This window comes from Hyperolius riggenbachi, chromosome 2 (genome assembly GCF_040937935.1).
Source record: "Hyperolius riggenbachi isolate aHypRig1 chromosome 2, aHypRig1.pri, whole genome shotgun sequence".
In the NCBI taxonomy this organism is placed as follows: domain Eukaryota; kingdom Metazoa; phylum Chordata; class Amphibia; order Anura; family Hyperoliidae; genus Hyperolius; species Hyperolius riggenbachi.
The window spans coordinates 99,119,324-99,141,479 of record NC_090647.1 but is presented as its reverse complement, the minus strand read 5'-3'; positions in this window follow the sequence as shown (position 1 = coordinate 99,141,479).

Here is a 22,156-nt window from a genome sequence, read left to right as displayed (position 1 = left end):
ATAGTAGAGTTAATTCTGGGATGGGAATTGTTCCAAACAAATTTTAAAAAGGCACGTTGTAGTATTCTGAGTTGTGAGGGTGGTACTCTAATAGGGAGGGTCTCAAATAAATATAATAGCCGCGGTAATATGTTCATTTTGAGGGAATATATTCTGCCAATCCATGATATTTTAAAAGCAGTCCATTTGTGCAAATCTGAGAGTATAGACTGAATTAGAGATGGGAAATTCGCTTTATATAGGGTAGAATAAGAGTGGGTTAGGTTGATACCTAAATATTTAATGGCCTGTGTCTTCCAATTATAATGGAAAGAGCTTTGTAAGATATCAAGTGAGTTTTGTGGGATCTTGATAGGGAGAGCTTCAGTTTTTTCTTGATTGAGTTTGAAGCCTGAGATGGACTCAAATTTCCTTAATATAGTATGTAGTGTGGGGAGTGAAGTGAGAGGCTGAGTCAAGGTTAATAGGATGTCATCCGCGAAAAGCGAGATTTTATATTCTCTGGTTCCTTGTTTAACTCCTGTGATGTCCGGGTTCTGTCGTATTGCACACGCCAGTGGTTCGATACTAAGGGCGAATAATAAAGGGGAGAGGGGGCATCCCTGGCGTGTACCATTAAGAATGGGAAAAGGTATTGGGGATGCAAAGGGTAGTTTAACTGAGGTGGATGGGGAAGAATAGAGGAATCTTATTAAGGTTAGGAAAGGTCCGCTAAATCCCTGATGTTCCATAACTTTGAACAAGAATGACCAGGAAAGCCTATCAAAGGCCTTCTCTGCGTCCAAACCCAGGAGCAGAGAGGGCCGGTTGGACCTGTTAATTAGTTCTATCAGATTGATTGCTTTCCTCGTATTATCACCTGCTTGACGGCCCATTATAAAGCCCACTTGGTCATTGTTGATCATAGTTGTGAGGATCGGGTTCAGGCGATTAGCTAAAGTTTTTGTAATAATTTTAAGGTCAGCATTCAAGAGGGATATTGGGCGGTAGCTTTGTGGGAGTTGCGGATCTTTCCCTTCTTTAGGGATCATAGTGATTAGGGAGTTTAAGAATGACTGAGGAACAGTTTGCCCATCCATAAGTGTGTTGGCTAATATGGTCAAATAGGGAGCAAGGATGTGTTTAAACTTTTTGTAGTAGGAGTATGTTAAGCCGTCAGGGCCAGGAGCTTTAGAGGAGGGTAGGAGTTTGATTATTTCTGAAATTTCCTCTGTTGTAATAGGGGAGTTTAAGAGCCGGATATTATCTTCCGTTAATTTTGGTAGGGACAGTTGGCTTAGGAATTCATCAATTTTAAGTAAATGCGTAGAATGGTTGGGCGGTTGGGGGAGATTATAAAGTTGCTGATAATATTCTGTGAAGATTTGAGCAATCTTTTGAGGGTGAAAATGTGTAATTCCCTGAGGGTCTTTTACTGAGTGAATGAGTGGTTGGGATGATTTCGGGTTGAGTTTCCTAGCAAGAATGGTGTGGGGCTTATTGCCTCGTTCAAAAAAAAGTTGTTTGGTCCATCTCAGGCTTTTTTCTAATTGTGCGGATTGGAGAGTTTGAATTTCATATTTTACAGTTTGTAAGGCAGTGTAATGTGTTTGGGAGGGGTCGGCCCTATAGAGGTTGTGTGCCTGTTTGAGTTTTGAATGAAGATTTAGGAGTTTAGATGACATTGTTTTTTTACGCTTAGTAGCTTCTGAGATGAATAACCCTCTAATAAAAGCCTTATGTGCTTCCCAGAGTGTCCCTACAGAGGAGACCGAACCATCATTTGTATCAAAGTATGCTTGCAGCTCCTTTGTAAATTTGGATAAGAGTTCTTTGTCTTGTAATAGGGTTTCGTTTAGTCTCCAGAAATTCGGCTTGTGACTATAGGAATATAAATCAATCTCTATGACAACTGCTTGGTGGTCTGACCATGCAATGGGTTGTATTTCAGCTTCTCTCAGCAGGGGCAATATGGTAGCTGTTGAGAACAGGTAGTCCAGTCTGGAATAAGATGCATGAGGTGGAGAGAAAAAGGTGAATTCTATAGAGGTGGGATTGGAGATCCGCCATAAATCTAAAAGTCTATATTGTCTCAAAAGTGTTCTAAATTTGCGGGAGTTACGGCTATGTAAGGGTATGGTAGTTTTATTGGGAGGGATATGTCGGTCTTTTATATCCGAGAAGGCTAAATTAAAATCCCCTCCTATCAGCAAAGTGCCCTGAGTTACTTTAAATAGTTTCCTAAAGAAAGTTGTTAGGAATGATATTTGATCCTGGTTAGGGACATAAACGTTAGCTAGAGTAATGGGTTTTCCTAGCAAGGTGCCTGATAGAATTAAATAGTGGCCTTTAGGATCAGGGGTGATTTTAGAAATCTGTAGAGGGAATGTTTTTTTGTATATAATGGCCACCCCTGCTTTCTTCTTAGGACCTGAGGCTAAACACACCTCAGAGTATAGTTTGTTATAGAGACGTGGTGGGTCTTTTTTGCATATATGAGTCTTTTGTATAAAAGCTAGGTCAATATTTAGTCTCTTTAAGTCTTTAAATAAAGAGAACCTTTTCTGAGGTGTGTTTAGTCCCTTAGTATTCAGAGTCAGAAAATTAACCATAGTCTAAGATGATGTGAAAGATTGCCGATAATCCAAGGACAGACCTAGTAGACCTAAAAACATAAACTAGCATATACGGGGAAATAACAATAATAAGAGAAACATTTAATATAACAATTGCAGTGAGCTGGTAAGAGATGCCACCATTGTTCCAGTGGCGATGTATAAGGGCAACATAAAACTGTTGCCTATATGGAGACCTCTTCAGGTTGACCAGCCGCGGGGGCGGTTGATCAAATTGAGGAAGGGTCCCCCGGAGGTACATAAGGAGTCCCAGAAGAAGGCAATAAACATCAGTCATTATCAACACAAATGGAAAAGAAATACTCATTCCATCGCCTGCATAAGAAGCATAATCAGTTCAATGTGGAATTTGAGGAGTAGACATTTAGTTAAGGTATAAAAGTCATAAAAGGGGTAGAACAGGGAGCCCAGGTATAAAAAATAAGTGGGCATGGTGAAGGTATTTTCATTTCTTCTATGAAAAACATATAGAGTGGAAAGAGGCTGAGGCCTTTGTTCAAGTTCCAGATGGTTGGTCTTCCATGTTGTCAGCTCTGTCAGGGTAGGTGATACTGCGAACTGGAACTTTCGACCATTCTGAAATGTGTCGCACCTTCCGTGGGGGTGAAGACGTAGGTGATGAGCGAGATGTAGTTGTGGTCGGAAGTTTTAGCCCCATTTGTTTGAGGAATAGAGGGGCATCATCAAAGTCAGATAAAGTGAGGATCAGGCCCTGTTTGTTTACAATCAGACGAAAAGGAAAGCCCCACTTATATGGGATATTAGCGTCTCTGAGAAGTTGTGTAACCGGTCTGAGGGCTCTGCGCTTTGCCAAAGTAATCAGTGAGAGATCATTGTAGATGGAAATATCATCTCCTTTAAATGAAATAGTGGCTGTATTTCTAAGGGCTCTGAACAGGGCGTCTTTAGCCTCATAATAATGTAGTTTCGCTATGATGTCTTTAGGCCTTTGAGTGCCAGGGCGTCGTTCACCTAGAGATCTATGGGCTCTGTCAATCCTCCACATTTCCTCTGGGATGTCAGGAAGAATGGTGTGAAACAGTTCTTTCAAATGGGCCTCAATGTGTTCACTTTTCAGAGACATGGATACCCCTTTAATGCGAACATTTTGCCTCCGTTCCCTGTTTTCCATGTCCTCCTGTGCTGTGCGTATTGATTTTATGTCATTCTGCATAAGTTGCTGCTCCTCAACTAAGTCGGCTTGCTTTAGAGTTATGGCTTCCATCTTATCTTCCAGTGCCTGTGTACGCTCCCCCAGCCCTGATATGTCAGCCCTCACCTCCTGTATAGCAGAGCGGATAACGTTTTGTAGGGAATCATGGAGGCTGTGGTAATGTCTGGCCAGTGTTTGTTCCAGCAAGGCTGCTGTGAGAGGCTGTGTGTCCCCCCCTGCACTTGCCTGATCAGAGGGATGTGCTTCTGGGAGGGCTGCGTGCTCAGCGCCATCTTGGCTGGGAGGAGGGCGGAGAAATTTCTCCATGGTCCCCGCTGTGGTCGCGGTTTTCTGGGCCCCTTTGCCGGCCATGTGGTGCTGGAGGTGTTGCGGGGATCGTCCCCTACGAAACCGCCCGTCTGTGAGGCTGGGGGAGCGGAGGGAATCGCTGTTAGCAGCGGCGGTGGACGGAGCTCTCGTCCTATGCGGCCATCTCCCGCGGCTCGCGCATGCGCCTCGCCAGAATAATGGTCATTTTTACTGATATTTATCACTAAACCTAACCCTATTCTCAATTGAACCCTCCCTCAACGGATGCCTAGCCCAACTCCACCTACCCACCCCGCTACAATTTCCACCAATATTGTGGCACCATCAGCACTAAAAAACCCTCCACCAATATCAACGCAGCCTAAATAGGAAATCAATTGGGTGCCGCTATGTTTGCAATTAACATTTGCAGTCTGTGTGTGGTGCCCATTTTGCAAATCCAAAGCAGGTACCCAAATAATCTGCTTCAGGAGCGGCAGATCACTGGCTACATAGCCTTGTACTGCACTGAACAGTACAGAACTAGCAAAGGTTTGTTCATTTTTTTTATTCACATTTGCTGAAATCAAATTTCAACTAGAACAATGTGTTACGTGTTGGAAAGATCCAGAATAACTGATGCCAGCCAGATTCAACTTGTGTATGGCTAACTTAAAGGCGAAAAAAAGACAATACTAAATGAGGGGGGGAAGTGGAAAATTCACAAGCCCAACTCAAATTCATAAAAAAACATTCATCGTATTCACAAAATACTCATCTCCAAAACGTCTTTATCATAGAAAGCAACAATAGCGCAATTAAAATATGGAAGACATCTAAGCAGCAGACATTAGCAACAATGTCTCTGCTATTTGGATATAATCAGCGTTTTAATTGAGCTATTAGTATTTGATATGTTAAAGAAAACTTTCTGAACGTGTTGAACAAAGAGAAGTTGTTTTATGAATTTAATCAAGTGGTGCTTACTGTGAATATTGTCTTGCTTGTAGAGGCGTAACACATCACAGGGCCCCCAGCAGAACTCTGATGCCCAGTGGCTCACTCCCAAAAATGTGCACACTCCTTTCCCACTCCAAAACCTGTGGACCGATCTGCCAGTGGTCAAATAAAAAGTGTGGTCATCATCACGATCGCTCACCCAAAACATATGTGGCCAAAACAACACCAGATCTAAAGGATGGACTCCCAATGTCTCTACAGATAGTGTAGGCTGTCCACTCTGCAACCTGATTTAGACACAATTTGATCTTAAGGAGCGGGCAGAGATCCGCAAAACAAGTTATCTGTTTTAGTGTTCAATAAAATAACCTATTTACCCTAATGCAAGGTATTTTTCTTCTTTTGAGGTAAGAAACCTTTTTATTATTACTTTGGATAATTCATTTTCCATCATTCAGGCTGCCTCTTTCCTCCCCGTTACCTAATTAGAAAATAACCCAGTCTTTTGGGAGGGTCTAAGTTCTTTGAACTTGCAACAGTTTTTTGTAGAGTGCAACTTTCCTGACGTCAAGACCCTAAAAGACCAGAGCAATGACGGGTTTCCCTCACCTGCCTTCATACTGTGGTTGCTAGTTTTGCACCCCAAAGTTGTGAATATCACTCTTCTACACCCTATTACCTTATCTGGTACAGTATCAAAAAATTCTACACTATACAGGGCTCGCAGGGTCTTTTCTGGAAGAATCTTCAGTCTCCCAAGACATCATTCTCCTTCTGTTTCCAGTACTTCTTTCTCAGGACCTGGTTACTACATCGTGATAATGAGTACACATTTCCAAATTGCTCTGACTCAGAAAGGGAAATTAGCTGACAGGTGCTTCATTTTCCAGCAGCCAGATACTTTGCTTGGCTAAATCTAATAACCTACCTCTGTTGGTGGAGATTTGTGCATTCAATGTGTTTGCACATCAATCTTCATCTGCATGTGCAAACTTACCTTAGTGTTTGGCAGCCAGGACTGCATCAAGAGTCCCACCACATCAATATTTAATGTTTTATGCATGTTATTTTATGCATGTTTAGGTGGGTTTCAAGGGACAACTGAACTGAGTATGGCTACCTAAGGTAAACGCAGAGGTATGTATTTGCTGGATACATATATCTCTTGTCATTGTCATCGCCTCTTTCCCCCTAGGCCCCCTTAATTACTCTTAAATAATGTGCCTTTTTGCTGAAGTCAAATTTTTAGACAGGAATAGGCAGACTTGCTGAGATGTTCCCTTCTATCACCCTCCCATTCCCTCCTCTTCCCCACCCTCCAGTCCCTTGTAGTCCGTGGGCTCCCTCTGTGTCTGTTTAGTCCCATCTTCTGTCTTGCTGTAAGCCCCTGTAATGTCCTTGATTGAGACAGTTAGCTACTGCGCATGCACGGCCCTGGCCATGTGCCTCCTTGGTCGCACCTCCAAGGCTGAAAGCATTCTGCACCTGCGCAGTTACAAGCCTTAACTAACTGCAGAGGCACAGAGCACTCTGTCCTCCCAGCCACGGAAGCGTGACCAAGGAGGTACCTGCAGAGTAGTCCCTGACTACCAGGCTGACAGCGGGAGAAGGGAGGGGACTGGACGGACATCGATGGAGCCAACGGACTAAAGGGGGCTGGAGAAATCCTTAGGTAAGTATAGATCCTTATGCTGTCTTTGTTACAGGTTTACATTATGAGGAGGCAATGAGAGGGTGATAGGAAGAATCATCCCAGCAAACCTGCCTCTTCCTGTCTCCAAATTTGACTTTAGCTGAATATCTAATTTTTCGAGGAGTGATTACGAAGACCGGATTGGATGGAGGGAGAAGGTCGAGGAGAAGAATGGACAATGTATATAAGTATATGTATCCAGCATGAACTTACCGATGTGCCAAGGCATAACTAGGGGAGCAGGCCCAAGGGGGCCCAGAGCTGTGGGGGCCCCAACTACTAACCTTCCCTTCCTCCAATACAGGGAACGATACTTTTGATCAGGTGGTTTCATGACCACACTTGTTATGGGTATGGAGATGATGATGGCCACAATTGTTTTATGACCCTTGTGAGATGGGCCCCAAGGCTGTGAAGGGCACCAAGGGGTGGCAAGGGAAGGGGTGTAAAAATTGTAGGGGCATCAAAGAGTGGCCCCATGAATTGTACTTATGCCACTGCTGCTATGCTTACCTTAGGCAGCTTTGCCTGGAGTCCAGTGCCCTTTAAAAACAGATCTCGCAGTCTAGCAGCACATGGCCAGTAATATCTGTACTGTGTCCTCATCGCCATCACACTGGGAGGCAAAGAGTTAAGACCTTAGCAATCAATACTTAGCATTTAAGTGAAATTTCAGCTCACCCATTCAATAGCCCTTGAGAACCCTGAAATAATGAATTAATGGATTTGTATTCCATGCTAAATTTTAGTGATTATCTGGAAAGTACATGACTAATTTGAGATTACCTTCAATAAAAGGATTCTTTTGTTCTGGACAATTCTTGACATTTTCTGTGCGGCAATCAGCTCGGTCCCCCCTCCCGATGTAGACGTAGTTCTTTTCTTGGCTGAGCTGTGGAGAACCGACATCATTTCATGCAAATTTTACATACATGATCAAAGAGCGCAATCTTTTGTGATCAAATACAACAATGTGCTAAAATAAAGCACATAATTATCATTTACCGCTGTCTTTCTTATTCAGATTCTTTGAAATGTAAGTCAAAGAAAAACTTGCCTTAGAAATAGAACTTTATGAAATGCAGTATGTCTTTACTGACTTGCAACCTTACAATGGAGAAGAAGTGATGTTGTTTGGCGGTTGTCACGTTGCATATTTATGTGAAATTTCTTTTGCAAAGTGCTGCACTAAAATCAAAACGTCTGTCAGCAGAGCTAATGAGGTTCAATTACTTGCACCTTTTTTAGCTTCTAACGTTTTTTCTCCTGACTTGTGCCGGAGATAGCCGCTAGTAGAATATCGGTAAACTTACCGATCTTCTACTATTAGCCTCTATGTAATTGCAATAGTAAAATACTTTTTACCTATATTCAACTATCGCCTAACCTGACCCCATTTTGAATTGAACTTTTCCTATATCAATGTCTAACCCTAACTGACCCCTCCAACTAATGCCTAACCGACCCCTACTAACTAATGCCTAACCCTAACTGACCCCCTCAACCAACACTTATCCCTAACCAACCCCCCCACCACCAATGTCTAATCCTCCTCCTGTTCCTATAGCAACAGAATGTGTCACTTGGCTCAGCTGAAGGACATATCTTTATGCATTTGTGCATGGAACTTTCACACTAGAGATCTCGGGATGATCCCTACAAAAGAGTTATTGAAAGTGGATATGTAGCTTTAGTTTTAGGTTTTGGTATAGGGGTGGTTAGGTTTACTGGCTAGGGCTAGAAAGTTGACGTCAAACATCAGGAACAGCATTTTGTCAGGAAATGGTTTAATATTAAAGTGAACCTAAACCAAGTAAAATTATTTGAAATAAACATGAGGTGCCTGAAATATTACATACTTAACTCACTGTCAGTGTCCGAAGTAGGATAACACTAAGGTGGGGAGGGGGGAAGTTAGGGTTAAGTGTCAGGAAGCTACTAGTGATAAAGGTGAGTGTTAGACATTAGGAACAGGTTAACATTAAGAGAAGAAGCGAAGGTTTGGGATAGGCATTGGAAGGAGAGATATCAGTACAGTAATTTGTTATGGCCAGCCGAATCTCCTAATTATGCTATAGATCTGCTTACAGGAAACTCCTCAAACGCTAGTAGTCCCTATGCCCTTATGTCTATATGGATTGGTGCAAAGCTACTGACAAACACAGCTATGCAAAGGATTTTCTTAATTGAAAAGGAAAGACTTAAAATTCACATTAATCAGCATAATTGCTTAGAGAATTTTCCTTCTTCAGTTTTGCTTTATGTTTTCAACAATTTTTTTTCTTGAATAGGGTTATAGCTTATACAGAATAACAAAAGTAATACAAAATAAGAAGGGAGACAGAAAAGCAGTTGACTTCTGTTTTTGTTTTCAACAGTAGCAGCAGTCAGTTAGTAGTAGCAGTAGTAATAGTAGTACTATTAGTGACATTTTCTGCACTGTTTTACAAGCTAAATCAAATAATTCATGTCACTAAATGTCACTCAAGGAGCTCACATCCTAAGCTTAACCACTGTCACAGCGTAAGGCCAGTTTGTGAGAAATCCAGTTAACTTGCCTGTAGGGTTCTTTTTGTGATGTGGGACGAAAAGCTTTTGGGGGAACCACATTTAAACAACGGTAGAAAATAATGAATCCATGCAGATGGTGTTCTGACTGAGATTCAAACCCTGGACAATTGCAAGGGGAGCGTAAAAGCTATTTAGGCCCCTTTCAGACGGGCAACTGATGGGGGGCTCACCTGCAACGGCTGGACGCTGGTTTCGGAGCTAGACAGGTGGCCTCCCCTTGTAGTCAGATCTGATCGTGGCCCCGCACTCGACATTTCACGGTCCTCTGACTCTCTGTAACACCACCGCTTATAAGCGCTTGACATGTGGTGTTATTAACGCTGAATTTGACTGCATGGCTGGTGTGTCTTCAGTCAGTTAGAGAGTTCTGCAGTTAACTGGAATTGATTTTTACGCCTAAATCCATCTGACTTGCCCACATTTGATTGCTGAGTGTGAAGAAGGGATCCTGTGACACAGAGTTCTGCACACTGAACTGTTGCTGACCCTGGTGGGAGAATACAACTGCCAGATCGGAATGTGGAGAACCTGTGAGATTGGTGGTTTCTGTATCGTACACGCCATGTGGACTTCAGAAGGACCATTTCAGCTGGATTACAAAGATTGTGAATCTCAGTCTCTCATCTCAGAACTGCTGTCCTGCGATTTCGACACCTGCTGAGTGACCGTTATCAGGGATTGGCCTCTGTACCTCATGGTAGGATCCATCTTTGCAGTGATAGAGGGGCATTGACCTGACTGAGAGGTTTGGGTCGGGAGTCATACCACTCCTCTTACAACAAACTGTGGACAATGTATGTCAAGACTGTTCTGCTCTAGCCTGCCATTCAGAACTGTTGACTGGTCAACCTGTTTTCTTTCACCTCACTGGCATCTGCGTTGTTATTGAATGCATTTAGGGGACAACTTGCTGCTGCAACTTTCCTCTCAAGGCGCCTAACTCTGTGCATAACTTTCTTTAAAAGGGTACCCCGAGTGCAGAACTGCATTATAGGCCACTGGCCAGTCGGGAGCTAGATAAGGTTGTGCTGTTAGTTGCATTTTCTTAAGCTTCCTTGTTTTGCTATGGTTTTGCGTCCTGCGGCAGTGTAGTGTACACCTATTTAAAGTGACACTGGAGGGGTGCAGGAGGTTACTACTTTGGACATACACATTTTATGCTCTTTGAACGTGTGAAGTGTTTGTTACTGGTGTCTGCATGACTTTGGGAGGCAGGGTGCCACTGGAGACAGTACCCACTAAGAGGCCCAATTACATTCCCTAACGATCAAGTCCGCCTCACTACATGTAGAAAATATTTTAAAGCCTTTTAAAAAAGGTAAGTGTTGGTATTACCTTGTAGAAGACTGCTCGTAGTAATTTCAAACACCTTTATTGGATAAATTACACAAAGACAAACAATGCGTTTTGCTGTACCAGACCGCTTCTTCGTGTCAAGGGCTGAGACATTGGGGGCTGGGCACTGTACACAAGAGCCTGCTGCACACTAAATAGGGATTGTCTACAAATCATTGTCAACAAAACTTTGTATAATTCTTTATTAGAGGCTGAGCAGATGCAGTCATTAGAACAATTGTGCAGAGAGCAGAAAGTGTTTTTATTTATGTGCCCTTAGTTGGCATTCTCTCAGGACAGGGAAAATAAACTTCTCCCCCTACGGGGCCCACCTGTGGCTGCACCACCCAGATACCACAGCACCCCCTGGCCCCTGCCCACCTTGCCGCACATGATAAGGATGGTGAGCAGAGGAAGAAACAAGAAGTCTGGAAAAGACGCGCTGCCTGCCGCCTTCCCTGCCTATCACCAATTAGGGAACTGGCAGCCCACACTACTGGTCTGCAGTGAGGAGCTGCCGCCGGAAGGCCTGGCAGTGGGGGTAAGTGAGTGCTATGCTGCTGACTGTGTGTGTGTGTGGGGGGGGACTCGGGGGGGGGGGGGGGGCAGCAGTGGGAGGGGACGCATCCTCACAAGTTTACCTCAGGCGGCAAAAAGTCTAGAGCCGGCCCTGATTGCTTCAGATGCAATTGTCAGACACTCCCTAAATCTTGCTTTATGAACTTCACCATAGCTGTGGTTGCGATTGGTGATGCTCCTTCCCATCTTGCTGCCTGGACTTGCCTTTGCTGCAGTGGCGATTGGCAGTTGCTTCCTCTAGTGCTGCCATGTGGAAGTTACAATAGCTGCTGTTGCTATTGATAACACTCCTTCCTCCTTTGCCCAGTATTGTTAGAGATCTGCCAAGCCTTACGTTGTTCATTTTAGCCGTTCCAATCCAACTTGCAGGCAGCTGTTTCAGGCTATGTTGCCTTCATCACTGCAAAGGCATGAACGTATACTAAAATCCAAAGAAGGACAACATGGCAGTCTAATGCTTAGAAAAGCAATGATAAAAATACACTTTTCGAAAAGTGATTCTCCCCCCCCCCCCCCCCCCCTTTATCAGAGGTGATGACAAACTGCAGGACAGTGCGAAGTGTTTGTCTGTGGTGGGAAATATTGTGTATCTATGTAATATGTTCCAGTCTGCCTGCTGTTCTTGTAAACTGTGATTTTCACCAGCTGTTTGAAGCCGGCTTCCCACAATCACAATCATAACACAACATGACAGCCCAGTGAAGAAGATATGTACACACAGCTTTTTAACTTTTCGTCCTAGAAAATCAATTAGCGTGATAATAATAGCATGATCTGATCTTATTAGTTTGCTTCTATTTTGGCATGCAATCTGAAAAAGAACACAGAGTTGCCTTGAAGAAAAAGCTAGTAACAATTTTTATGACAGTTATTATCTAGGGGCAGGGATCCCCAACCACCGGGCTGTGGCCCACTGCTGGTCTGTGGGCAGTTTCCAGCTGGGCCGCGGCGGGTCTGGCCTCTCACCTCACTCATTCCGCGGCCACTGTTCCTGTTACCTTATAAGCTGGCGGCCGCTTCCGCTCTCAGATTCCCCCAGCGGCGCTCCTCTTTGTAGCATTCCACGGCTGCAGTAAGGAGGGAAGGAAGGGAGACAGCGGTTCCCATGGTAACGGTGATCGCTACAGGAAGCCGCTGTCTCGCTTCCTTCCCTCCTTACAGCAGCCGTGGGACGCGCTGCTGTAAATAGAAAATGCTGCAAACAGGAGAGCCGCTGGGGAAATCTGAGAGAGGAAGTGGCCGCCAGCTCAAAAGGTAACAGGAGCAGGGCCGCAGGGGGAGTGGGCTACCCGACGGCAGCTATACAGGGGCAACTAGCTATGCAGAGGCAACTATACTAGCTATACAGGGGCAACTAGCTATGCAGGGGCAACTATACTAGCTATACAGGGGCAACTAGCTATGCAGGGGCAACTATACTAGCTATACAGGGGCAACTAGCTATGCAGGGGCAACTATACTAGTTATACAGGGGCAACTAGCTATGCCGGGGCAACTTTACTAGCTATACAGGGGCAACTAGCTATGCAGGGGCAACTATACTAGCTATACAGGGGCAACTAGCTATACAGGGGTAACTATACTAAGCAACTATACTAACTACACAGGGGCAACTATACTAGCTATGCAGGGGCAACTATACTAGCTATACAGGGGCTACTATACTAGCTATGCAGGGTCAACTATATTAGCAATGCAGGGCCAACTATACTCCCTATACTAGGATACTGGGGCAACTATACCTAGATACCCTATACAGGGGGCACTTATACCTGGCTACCTACCCATCTATACACTCCAAATGGGGACACTCCCGCAGCCAACCCTGACTCAAACCCAACCCCCCCCCCCCGCTAACCCCGACTCCATTATGCTACCCCCCCCCCCCCCCGGGCCCAGACGAAAGTTTGGTCTGGTTATCGGTTCCCGGGCTTAAAAAGGTTGAGGACCCCTGATCTAGGGTAATTTAAAGATATATTAGATTGTTGATTGTTTGTAAGTCTTTTGCTCTGGTATCTCTTCACCATTTAACTCATACATGTCAAACTATGGCTAATTGATCAAATCTGGCCTGTTTGGCCCTTTCTAGACCTGAGCTTCCCAACCCTGTCCTTAAATACCACCAACAGTGCATGTTTTGCAAACAACCACAAACATTCAGAGATGAGGTAATTAGTGTGTCACCAGAGCTGATTAACCTCCTCTGTGGATTTCCACAACACATGCACTGTTGGGTTGGGAAGCCCTGCTCTAGACCACCATGGAAGCTATATTGGAAGTAAAGTCCTAGATCGCCAGGGAAGCCATACGGGAGAGGGAGGGTTTACCACTAGATACCAGGGAATTGTATAGGGTGTAGGGTAGGGAACTACCAAGCACCAGGGAACTGTATAGAGGAGGGAGAGGGCTACTAGACACCAGGGAAGTCTATAGGGGAGGGAGGGGGTTGCTAGAAACCATGCGATTGTATAGGGGAGGGAGGGGCCACTAGACACCAGGGAATTGTATAGGAGAGAGAGGACCACTAAACACCAAGGAACTGTATAGGGGAGGGAGGATTACTAGACACCAGGGTCCATATGCAATTCACTTTTTCTCCTGAGTTTCTTCTAGGTGATATTTTCAAAATTGTCAATAATATGCCTTTAAAACCACCAGCAAGCATCAAATATGCAAAATAATTTTGATAGTACCGGTACTTTTTCACCTACTTTTTGGTATGTTTTCCTTTGCTGAAAAGTTATTTTAAATTGAAGATGAAAAATTATCTCCTAGGAGAAAATGCAGGAGAAAAAGTTAATTGCATATGGCCCAGGAACTAGCCTAGTAGATCAAGCTGCAAGTGACTACAGTGTCCAGATAAACCCAACTATGCAGTCCTAGATTAAAGTGTTGAAGAAATCTTTTTTTTCTTAGCCATCTCTTCCCACCCCTGCATGCAGGGTTTCTCACACTCCTCACTCCTCCTCTGGAACTCCTTCCCTAAATCAGTTTAACCTCTCTAGCGGTATGATTACTTCCAGATTTCTGGGTCTAAAAGAGGTACAATTTTTTTCACATGCTTCTAGTTCTAGATTCTGAAAGCAGGACAAAAAAGATCATACCACTAGAGAGATCAGTAGCAGCCCAGCACATTACTCACCTCCCCTGGATCTAGCGCTGCAATTTTCCCTCCGTCCACCCGATGGCACTCTACCCCTATAGTGAGATCGCCGTCTGTCGTCATGACGACAGACATCAAACTCACCAAAAGAATTGAGAGCCTCCGAGGACCTGAAGAAGAATGGCTGCCAGTGTCTGGGTCCCGGAGGAGCTGAGTTGAAACGCCGCCAACCCGCCACTGTCTCTCCATACCTCCTGGCGGCTACCACGAGTCAGGCTCAGGGTTACAGCTCTGAGCTGCGGGTTACTGCTGAGGAGGTTAATGCTCTGCATCTGTAGTAACATTCAAATGCACTTTTTCAAGCATGCATATTATTTGTATTTGGCTATTTAGGTTGCTATTATCACTGCTTTCAACTAATCTATGCATAAATTGCACAGAACTCTGAACAAAAACAGGAAGTTCAGTTCATACATTCTTTTCCACTTCTACGATGCTTCTAGTTTTACTGCAATGAGTCATTCACCATTATAGTGGGAGGGGTATGTACATCTGTGGGTATACTGAAGATGCATGCACATGAGACTGAGTAATCACTCCCATTTCAACAGCAGGGGCCATATGCAATTCACTTTTTCATGAGAGTTTTCGCCTAGGAGATAATTTGTTCATCTTAGATTTAAAAAAACTTTCCAGCACATTTCTACTAAAAAAAGTCCCAAAAAGTAGGTGAAAAAGTACTATAAAAATGATTTATAATTTTTTAAAATTTATATGGCCAGAAAAAATGGCCAGAAAAAATTGTGGTGCCTGAATGAGTGAATCTGTGAATGCATTTGTTTGAACATTTGCATGTGAGTGTGCAAAGAGTTATTTGTATTTTGCTACTTTTCTGGCCACACCCCCTTTAGCACCTCCCTTTCCTTCATAACTTGTCCTAACTAAAGGTGATATGCCTGGATATATGTGTTCTTGTTACGGACCCTTGTGGCCAGGGTTTTTATTCAGTACACTCCCTCCATCCCCGTCTGTGTTTTTGTCAGCATGCACACAGCTTATGCTGGTGTATGTGCATGGTGCGCATGGATACATTACGTTAGCTCCCTTGTGCGATTGGCAAGATGCTCTCTCTGTCCCTGAAAAGGATGTCAGGATGTGTGCTCCTAATCCCTAGATAGGTTTTATGCAATTAATGTTTGCAATTCTGCACTATGCATGTTACAGGGCCTGAGTTAGGACACATACGATTACCTGGGTACTTCTGCACAGTGTAGGTGACTATGCAAGTGAATGCATTCATTTGCAAACTAAGACCCTGGCTTTTAACTTAGCAGTAGGGATAACAGTGGTGCCTGGATGAGTGAATCTGTGAATGTATTCGTTTGAACATTTGCATGTGAGTGTGCAAAGGGTTAATTGTTTTTTGCTATTTTCCTGGCCACACCCTCTTTAGCACCTCCCTTTTATTAATAACGTATTTAAATGTCCTAACTAGAGGTGCTGTGCCTAGATATATGTGTTTTTTTTTATCTTGAATGAACCTGCCCATCATCACCTGATGTATGGCTACCTTAAAGAGGAACTCCAGTGAACATTTTACTGTTGTCAGGTGATGTAGCTGCTGCATGGTTTTTGGCAGTTGGAAACAGCTGTAAACAGCTATTTCCCACAAAAGTTTGAACTTTTCTTGTGGGAGGGGTTACTTGTGGGAGGGGTTTCACCACAATATCAGTCCTACAGTGCCCCCTGATGGTCTGTTTGTGAAAAGGAAAAGATTTCTCATGTAAAAGGGGGTATCAGCTACTGATTGGGATAAAGTTCAATTTTTGGTCGGAGTTTCTCTTTAAACAGTAGGGTATTGTACCGTGTTAGTCATCAGTAAAAGCAAGAAGTTTTAAATCAGGATGATACCATTTATTGGCTAACTAAAAATGAATAAGAATAAACAAGCTTTCGGCCTTGCAGCCTTAGGCTGCAAGTCCGACGAAGGCTGCAAGGCCGAAAGCTTGTTTATTCTTATTCATTCCAAGTTAGCCAATAAATGATATCATCCTGATTTAAAGCTACCGTAAAACAGGACAAGACAATGGTGAATTACAGCGTATGTAGTGAAAAAATCTATTACAGATTTTGACATAATGTTGGAAGATATGCTCGCACATTATACACGTGACATAAAAGGAGAAGAGAGCCCTGGACAATCTGCCTTGGGCCACGTTTACATTATGAAATGCAGATGGCCGTGCGTTCTATGCGTTGCGTGGCTGATCCCATTCACCTGAAGTGAATGGGTCAGCCGCGCGTTTCAGCAAAAAATGCGTGCAGCATGCGTTCCCGGACCGCACTGGTCCGGAAAGCATGCAGTGTGAACATCAGACAGTGCTGTCCATGCACTGTCTGATGTCGTGCGTGTCTGCCTCCTGCACGCGTTCCCAAAACGCGGATGGGGACACGTGCAATGTGAACAGGGCCTGTCAGGGTTAAGGGATAGGACAGAAGGTGAATGTATGCTGTGTTGAGATGGTAAAATTGTGATCAGTGGCCAGGGTTTCCTAAGAGAAAGAGTATGCTTGCCTGAAGAGGTGAGTTTTCAGGTTGCGCTTCAAAAAGGTAAAAGCAAGAAGTTTTGAATCAGGATGATGCCATTTATTGGCTAACTTACAGATAAATGAAAAGTGAGCTTTCGGCTAATAATAAGCCTTCATCTGACTTGATTCCTGCATATACTAACAAGGTGTAAAAACACAGCTTATATACTCTGGACATTCAGAGGAGAAACATTATTTTGCAAACCTAAATACATGTAAGTAGATCCCTTAATTGCCACTTCAGGAGGATTTCAGAGGCATGCTAGCTAAATAGATAGATAGCCTGTTAAAAAGGGTAAGGGTGGGTGAGTGGAAGATCTGTTGAGGGAGGGTGTCCCAGAGGAGGGGAGAGGATCCAGAGAAGTCTTGTAAGTGGGAGTGAGAAGTGTTGACCAGGAAGGAAGACAGAAGAATATCTGTAAGCCAGCATGTGAATTAATCTGGATACAAAAAAAAAAAAAACAACATGAAAACATTAGCTTTGGGTGGAGCTGGAGTGTGAGAGTGAAAATGTTATCCTGTTAAATGCATTCTGGATACCGCCTGTCATAGAATCGGAGTATCTTGTAGTGAATAGTGTTGGGCGAACATCTAGATGTTCGGGTTCGGGCCGAACAGGCCGAACATGGCCGCGATGTTCGGGTGTTCGACCCGAACTCCGAACATAATGGAAGTCAATGGGGACCCGAACTTTTGTGGTTTGTAAAGCCTCCTTACATGCTACATACCCCAAATTTGCAGGGTATGTGCACCTTGGGAGTGGGTACAAGAGGAAAAAAAAATTAGCAAAAAGAGCTTATAGTTTTTGAGAAAATCGATTTTAAAGTTTCAAAGGGAAAACTGTCTTTTAAATGCGGGAAATGTCTGTTTTCTTTGCACAGGTAACATGTTTTTTGTCGGCATGCAGTCATAAATGTAATACATATAAGAGGTTCCAGGAAAAGGGACCGGTAACGCTAACCCAGCAGCAGCACACGTGATGGAACAGGAGGAGGGTGGCGCAGGAGGAGAAGAAGGCCACGCTTTGTGAGACACAACAACCCCGGCCTTGCATGAGGGCAAGAAGCGTGCGGATAGCAGGCTTTGTACCGCCATGCAGTCATAAATGTAATAAAGATAAGTGGTTCAATAAACAGGGACCACGCGGCAACGCTAACCCAGCAGCAGCAGACGTGATGGAACAGGAGCAGGCGCAGGAGGAGAAGGCCACGCTTTGTGAGACACAACAACCCAGGCCTTGCATGAGGGCAAGAAGCGTGCGGATAGCAGGCTTTGTACGGCCATGCAGTCATAAATGTAATAAAGATAAGTGGTTCAATAAACAGGGACCACGCGGCAACGCTAACCCAGCAGCAGCAGACGTGATGGAACAGGAGGAGGCGCAGGAGGAGAAGGCCACGCTTTGTGAGACACAACAACCCAGGCCTTGCATGAGGGCAAGAAGCGTGCGGATAGCATGCTTTGTACCGCCATGCAGTCATAAATGTAATAAAGATAAGTGGTTCAATAAACAGGGACCACGCGGCAACGCTAACCCAGCAGCAGCAGACGTGATGGAACAGGAGCAGGCGCAGGAGGAGAAGGCCACGCTTTGTGAGACACAACAACCCAGGCCTTGCATGTGGACAAAAAGCGTGCGGATATAGCAGCAATGCTTTTTGCCGCCATGCAGTCATAAATGTAATACAGATGAGAGGTTCAATAAACAGGGCCCGGAAACGCAACACCATCCCAGATGTTCATTGGTCATGTTACTTGGTTGGGGTCCTGGAGTGTTGCGTAGTCATTTCCAATCCAGGATTGATTCATTTTAATTTGAGTCAGACGGTCTGCATTGTCTGTAGAGAGGCGGATACGCCGATCTGTGACGATGCCTCCGGCAGCACTGAAACAGCGTTCCGACATAACGCTGGCTGCCGGGCAAGCCAGCACCTCTATTGCGTACATTGCCAGTTCGTGCCAGGTGTCTAGCTTCGATACCCAATAGTTGAAGGGTGCAGATGGATGGTTCGACACAGCTACGCCATCTGACATGTAGTCCTTGACCATCTTCTCCAGGCGATCGGTGTTGGAGGTGGATCTGCACGCTTGCTGTTCAGTGGGCTGCGGCTGCATGGGTGTCAGAAAATTTTCCCACTCCAAGGACACTGCCGATACCATTCCCTTTTGGGTACTAGCTGCGGCTTGCGTTGTTTGCTGCCCTCCTGGTCGTCCTGGGTTTGCGGAAGTCAGTCTGTCTGCGTACAACTGGCTAGAGGAGGGGGAGGATGTCAATCTCCTCTCTAAAGTCTCCACAAGGGCCTGCTGGTATTCTTCCATTTTGACCTGTCTGACTCTTTCTTCAAGCAGTTTTGGAACATTGTGTTTGTACCGTGGATCCAGAAGGGTATAAACCCAGTAATTGGTGTTGTCCAGAATGCGCACAATGCGTGGGTCACGTTCAATGCAGTCTAGCATGAATTGAGCCATGTGTGCCAGAGTCCTACCAGAATCCTCATCATCCTCTTGTGAGCGTTGTGATAGTTGTTGTGATGCATCATAGTCGTCACCTTCCTCCTGGTCTGCTTCTGCTGACCATTCGCGTTGAATTGTGGAAGTCCAACGTGCACCGCTCTGGCCCTCGTCAGTGGTGGCATGAAATTCCTGCTCCAACTCCAGCTGTTCCTCCTCCTCTTCTTCGTCATAGCTGCTGGGGCCAGCGTTCCCTGAGGCGGATGGCCTGATGTTGGTACCATCACGCTGATCGTTTTCTCCTTCAGATTCCCCCAGTTGCATCATGACAGCTGTTTCCTTGATTTTTAACATCGACCTCTTCAGTAAACACAGCAGTGGTATGGTAATGCTGACTGAAGAGTTGTCACTGCTCACAAGCAACGTGGATTGCTCAAAATTTTGGAGGACTTGGCAGAGGTCCAACATGTTGGCCCAATCGGATCCACAGAAGCTTGGCAGCTGGCCGGATGCGCCTCGGTACTGCGCCGTCATGTACTGGACCACTGCACTCTTCTGCTCGCAAAAGCGGGCTAGCATGTGCAGCGTAGAATTCCAGCGCGTAGGGACATCACACAGCAAGCGATGGTGGGGGAGATTGAAGCGCTCCTGCATCTTGGCGAGTGCCCCCGAAGCAGTACTGGAATTTCTACAATGTTTGGACACTCGACGCACCTTCAACAGCAGATCGGGCACGCCTGGGTATGTCCTCAGGAACCGCTGAACTACTAGGTTCATCACGTGCGCCAGGCAAGGGATGTGTGTCAGCTTAGCCAACCTTAAAGCGCGAATGAGATTACTCCCATTATCACACACAACCATGCCCGGTTTCAGGTCCAGCGGTGCCAGCCACAAATCCGTCTGTTCCTTTATTCCCCTCCAAATTTCCTCCCCTGTGTGCTGCTTATCCCCAAGGCAGATTAGCTTCAGCAACGCTTGCTGACGCATGCCAACAGCTGTGCTGCACTGCTTCCACGATCCTACTGCTGCTGGGTTAGCGTTTCCGGATGAGGTACAGCTTTGAGATGCGTTGGAGGAGAAGGAGTCAGAGAGGTAGGTGCTGCTGTTATCCAGTGGGAGGGACGGCGGTGCAGCTGTTTGTGGCGTGGGCAACACCCGTGCCGTAGCAGGTGAGGAATCGCTGCCAGGCTCCACAAGGTTCACCCAGTGCGCGGTAAGGGAGATGTATCTACCCTGGCCGAACGCACTCGTCCAGGTGTCAGTGGTGAGGTGAACCTTGCAGGCAACGGCATTCTTCAAGCTTCGGGTTATTTTGCTGACCACGTGCTCATGCAACTCAGGCACTGCAGAGCGTGCAAAGTGGTAGCGGCTGGGAACCACGTAACGTGGGATGGCCACTGACATCATGCCCTTGAAGCTGTTTGTCTCCACCAATCGATATGGCAGCATTTCGCAGGCCAGAAGCTTGGCTATGCTGGCTGTTACTGCCACGGCCCGGGGGTCATTTGCTGGCAATTTCCTCTTGCGCTCAAACATCTCCGACACAGACAACTGAACCGTAGCGCTGCACACGGAAGGGCTGTTGGTTGTTGTGTTTGATGAACACTGGGAGACCTCAAGAGCACTACTCCGGAAAGTGACAGTGTCAGCGTCGTCTGATGTTTGTGAATGTTGTGAACCACGCAATGGCTGGGCTACTGCTGCTGCTGAGGCGGGTCTGGTGAACCCAAGGGAGGCAGTGTTGTTTCTGGTACCCTGTCCTGACGCGTTTGCCCAAAGAGTGGGATGTTTGGATAGCATGTGACGGCTCATGCTGGTGGTGGAGAGGTTGTTAATATTTTTCCCCCTGCTCAGGCGGGTCTTGCACACCTTGCAAATCGCCATGGTAACATCCTCAGTGCAGTCTTCAAAGAAAGCCCAGACTTTGGAGCACCTGCCTCCTTGCTGGCGATTTCTGTTTGCTCCTCTTTTGCCTCTCACTTGAACTTCCACGCTTGTGGTGCCTGAAATTGCGCGCCGCCTACCTTGTGGCACAAGGCGAACTCGTGCAGCAGTGTGTTCTTCAACAGACTCATCTGTGCTGCTGCTACGACGGCGATGTTCTCGTTCACAAACAAAATCTGGGTCTCTGTCCACATTGTCCATACCCTCCTCTTCCATCTCCTCAAACTCGTCATATGTCATTGTGGGCCACCGCCGTGGAGTAGAGCTCCCCACAACAACCTCTGCGCAGCACACTCCAACGTCGTCTTCCAGATCTTGTCGGCCGACCTCCTGCAATTGCAACCCCTCCTGCCCAAATTGCTCTGGGATTTGGGTTTCCGAGTCCTCTTCGGACTCGCCTCGTATTTCAGTGCGCGGTACATTTCCCACAGTTAACGGTTGTGAATCCAGGCACAACATTTCTGGCTGTTCCTCCATTGACCTTTGAAAGGTGGAAGTTTGTTGGGCTGGGAATAGCTCCTGCGAATACCCCATTGTGTCCTGAGGTAATTCATCGGACTGGTTATCTGGCAGTTGTGTGCGTGGTGTCGCTGCCGGTTGTGTCAGCTTTGTGCCCACTGGCTCCTTGTAACTGGCTGAGGACTCGGACCTCGTGCGTGATGTGCTGGTGCTGCTTAACCCACTGCTGGACGCTTGAGAGGTCATCCAAGTAATTATCTGGTCCTGTTCTTTTGGATTTGTGAGGGTTGTTGTCCTGGACAACATGGGTGGTATTGAGTGGGTTTTCTTGGGTGCTCCCCTGTGGCCTGTACGTGAACCGTCAGGGGAAACACCTCTTCCCTTGCCCCTCCCTCT